At 57.1% G+C, this 4555-nt stretch overlaps 1 long non-coding RNA gene across 1 annotated transcript; it reads left to right on the forward strand.

Annotated features, from left to right (window-relative positions):
- The first annotated feature begins 2760 nt into the window (after window positions 1-2760).
- LOC146421845 (uncharacterized) lies at window positions 2761-3539 on the forward strand. Its single transcript, XR_014848444.1, has 4 exons — window positions 2761-2801; window positions 2918-3103; window positions 3146-3186; window positions 3482-3539. It is a non-coding gene; the product is annotated as an uncharacterized LOC146421845 (long non-coding RNA).
- The last annotated feature ends 1016 nt before the right edge of the window (window positions 3540-4555 follow it).

The raw sequence follows: 4555 nt of genomic DNA on the forward strand, positions 1-4555 counted from the left end.
CGTTTCAGGGTTCCCATTTTGGGGTCTCCACATTTTAGAGTCTCCCAGTTTGGGGGTTTCCAATTTTAGGGTCTCCCAAGTTTCGGGTTTCCCCACATTTTGGGGGTTCCCCATTTCGGGGTTCCCCATTTCGGGGCTCCAAGTTTTGGGGTTCCCACATTTCGAGGTTCCCAGGGATGCCCAGTTTTAGGCTCTCCCAGTTTGTGGGTATCCCATCTCGGGTCCCCATTTTGGGGTCCCCGGGTTTTCCATTTCGGGGTTCCCTACATTTTGGGGAGGTCCCAATTCTGGGGTTCCCCATTCTGGGGGTTCCAGCACTGTCCCATTCCGGGGTTCCCCATTTTAGGGTCTCCCAGTCATGAGGTTCCCCATTTCAGGCTTCCCAATTTTGGGGTTCCAGCAGTGTCCCATTTCGGGGTTCCCCACATTTTGGGTCTCCCGGTTCCAGGGTTCCCCATTTTAGGGTCGCCACATTTTAGGGTCTCCCAATCTTGGGGTTCCCCATTTGGGGTCTCAGGGATGTCCCAGTTCCGGGGTTCCCCATTTTAGGGTCTCCCAATTTGGAGTTTCCCATTTTGGGGTCCCAGCACTGTCCCGTTTTGGGGTTCCCCCAGTTTTGAGGTTCCCAATTTTGGGTTCCCCATTTTAGGGGCCCACAGGTGTCCCAATTTCGGGGGTCCCAAGGTCCCCCATTTTAGAGTCTCCCAGTCCTGGGGTTCCCCATTTCAGGGTCCCAGCACTGTCTCATTTTGGGGTTCCCCACATTTTGGGGTTCCCAATTCCGGGGTTCCCCATTTTAGGGTCCCAGGGATGTCCCTATTTTGGGGGTTCCCTACATTTTGGGAGTTCCAAGATTCGGGGTTTCCCATTTTGGGGTCCCAGGGTTCCCCATTTTTAGAGTCTCCTAATTTTGGGGTTCCCAATTTTAGGGTCTCCCCATTTCGGGGTTTCCCATTTTGGGGTCCCAGGGTTCCCCATTTTAGAGTCTCCACATTTTAGGGATGTCCCAGTTTCAGGGTTCCCAATTTTGGGGTTTCCCATTTCGTGTTCCCATTTTCCCCATTTTGGGTTCCCCAATTTCGGGTGTCCCATTTCGGGGTCCCATCACTGTCCCTTTGTCCCCAGGGGCAGAAGGTGATTTGAACTCCGAGGAGGCGATGGCAGCTCAGGGTGACAAAGGGGACACCGCGGGGACAGCGGGGACAGGGGGGACAGGGGTGGCATTGGGGGGGGGGACAGGGTGGCACTGGGGACAGGGTGACAAAGGGACACTGCGACAAAGGGATGGCATTGGGGAGACAGCGGGGACAGCGGGGATGGGGTGACATTGGGGGGACATGGTGGCACCAAAGGGGTGACATGGGGTGACATTGCGGGGTGAGAGATGGACAGGGTGGCACTGGGGACAGGGTGACACTCAGGGGACAGAGTGGCACTGGGGACAGGGTGGCATTGGGGGGACAGGGTGGCACTGGAGGGACAAAGTGGGACAGGGTGACACTGAGGGGGGACAGGTTGGCACTGAGGACAGGGTGACACTCAGGGGACATGGTGACACCAAGGACAGGGTGACACTCGGGGGACAAAGTGGGACAGGGTGACACCGAGGACAGGGTGGCACCAGGGATGGGGTGACACCGAGAGGGTGACACAGTGACACTGAGGACAGGGTGGCACTGGGGGGACAGGGTGGCACTGGGGACAGGGTGACACTGGGGGGACAAAGTGGGACAGGGTGACACTGGGAGGTGAGAGTGGGACAGGGTGACACTGAGGGGACAGGGTGACAGGGGGGGACAGGGTGGCACTGGGCACAGGGTGGCATTGGGGGACAAAGTGGGACAGGGTGACACTGAGGGGGACAGGGTGGCACAGGGCAGGACACCAGCAGGTGGCATTGGAGGGGCAAAGGGGGACAGGGTGACACTGAGGACAGGGTGGCACTGGGGGGACAGGGTGGCACTGGGAGGTGAGAGTGGGACAGGGTGACACTGGGGACAGGGTGACACTCAGGGGGACAGGGTGACACTCAGGGGCGACATGGTGGCATTGGGGGGACAAAGTGGGACAGGGTGGCACTGAGGACAGGGTGACACTCGGGGGGACATGGTGGCACTGGGCACAGGGTGGCATTGGGGGGACAGGGTGGCACTTGAGGGACAAAGTAGGACAGGGTGGCACTGGGGATGGGGTGACACAGAGGGGGTGACACGGTGACACCAGGGGATGGGGTGACACCATGGGGGGAGAGTGGGACAGGGTGACACCATGGGGGGACAGGGTGACACTGAGAGTGGTGCTGGGGGTGACATGGTGTGGTGACAAGGACAGGGGTGGCACTGCAGGGGTGACTGTGGGGACAGAGTGACACCGGAGGGGACAGAGGGGTCACTGGCAGGACAGGGTGACACCCTGGGGACACCAGGGACAGGGTGGCACTGGGGGGGGACAGGGTGACACGGGGGCAGAGTGGGACACAGGGTAACATCAGGGACAGGGTGGCACTATGGGGACAGGGTGGCACTGAGGGGGTGACAGACACTGTGAGGGGACAGTGGGACAGGGTAACACCGAGGACAGGGTGACACTGTGAGGGGACAGTGGGACAGGGTGGCACTGGGACAGGGTGACACTGAGGGTGACACGGGGTGGCCATGGGGACAGGGTGACGCTGGGACTGGGGGTGAGGTGACACTGGGGGGTGACAGGGATGGCCATGGGGACAGGGGTGGCACTGCAGGGGTGACTGTGGGGACAGAGGTGACATCAGAGGGGACAGTGGGGTCACTGTGGGAGTCAGGGTGACACTGGGTGACACTGCCAGGCTCAGGGTGACACTGGTGGCACAGTGGGGTCACTACTAGGGACAGGGTGACACTGCTGGGGACAAAAAGTGTGACCACTGTTGGGGACAGAGGTGACACTGGGTGACACCGCCAGGCTCAGGGTGACACTGGTGGCACAGTGGGGTCTGTATTGGGAACAGAGGTGACACTGCTGGGGACAAAGGTGACCCTGGGTGGCACAGTGGGGTCACTGTTGGTGACACTGTTGGTGACCCTCGGTGGCTCAGAGTGACACTGGGTGACACTTGGGGACAGAGGTGACACTATAGGTAACAAAGGTGACACTGTTGGTGACACAGGTGACACTATAGGTGACAAAGGTGACACTGGGTGGCTCAGTGTGACACTACTGATGACACAGGTGACACTGCTGGTGACACTGCTGGTGACACTGCTGGTGACACTGTTGGTGACACTGGGTGGCTCAGGATGACACTGCTGGTGACAGAGGTGACACTACTGATGACACAGGTGACACTGCTGGTGACACTGTTGGTGACACTGGGTGGCTCAGGATGAAACTGTTGGTGACAAAAGTGACACTGCTGGTGACACAGGTGACACTGTTGGTGACACTGCTGGTGACACTGCTGGTGACACAGCGTGGCTCAGGGTGACACTGTTGGTGACAAAAGTGACACTGCTGGTGACACTGTTGGTGACACAGGTGACACTGGGTCGCTCAGGGTGACACTAGGTGACACTGGTGACACTCGGTGACAAGGTGACACTGCTGGTGACACCATTGGTAACACTATTGGTGACACCATTGGTGACAGAGGTGACAAGGTGACAGCCAGCCCTTCTGTCCCCACAGGGATCTGAGTCACTCTCTCCCCATGGATTCCCCGCGGAACTTTCCGGAACTTTCCCTGGATTTCCTGTGACCCACATGACCCCATGTGACCTCTGTGACCTCCCTGTGACCTCCCTGTGACCTCTGTGACCCCAAGTGTCCCCAAGTGTCCCCAAATGTCCCCAAATGTCCCCAAACCCCAATAAAGTCCCTGCAGAGCCATCGGTGTCACTGGGGGGAGGGGAGATGGGAAATCCTGGAAATTTTTGGGATTTTGGGATTTGGGGATTCATCTCGGAAAGTTTGGGATTTTGGGGATTTGGGGATTTTTGGGATTCCCATGGATTCATCCCGGAAAGTTTGGGATTTTGGGACATTGGGATTCATCCGACAGCATTTGGGATTTTGGGATTCATCCTGGAAACTTTGAGATTTTGGGGATTTTGGGATTCCCACGGATTCATCCCAGAAAGTTTGGGATTTTGGGATTTTGAGGTTTTTGGGATTCCCATGGATTCATCCTGGAAAGTTTGGGATTTTGGGTCATTGGGATTGATCCCACAGAATTTGGGATTTTGGGATTCATCCCAGAAAGTTTGGGATTTTGGGGTTTTTGGGATTCCCACAGATCCATCTGGAAAGTTTGGGATTTTGGGATTTTTGGGAATTTGGGGATCCCAATTGGGGTGAGTTTAGGATCCCAATTAGGGTGAATCCCACTAAATTTGGGGTCCCCACTGGGAGTTCCCACTGGGGCCAAAGTGGGGTGGAACTGGGGGATCCTAATAAACTGGGGGAAACCATTGGGTCAGAATTTGGGGTCCTTTGGGGTGGAACTGGGGATCCTAATTAACTAGGGATTCTCTTTGGGGATGAATTTGGGGGATCCTAAAAAACTGGGGGAAACCATTGG

The sequence above is a fragment of the Lichenostomus cassidix genome, unplaced genomic scaffold (assembly GCF_008360975.1).
Source record: "Lichenostomus cassidix isolate B80296 unplaced genomic scaffold, HeHo_3.0 HiC_scaffold_772, whole genome shotgun sequence".
Lineage (NCBI taxonomy): Eukaryota > Metazoa > Chordata > Aves > Passeriformes > Meliphagidae > Lichenostomus > Lichenostomus cassidix.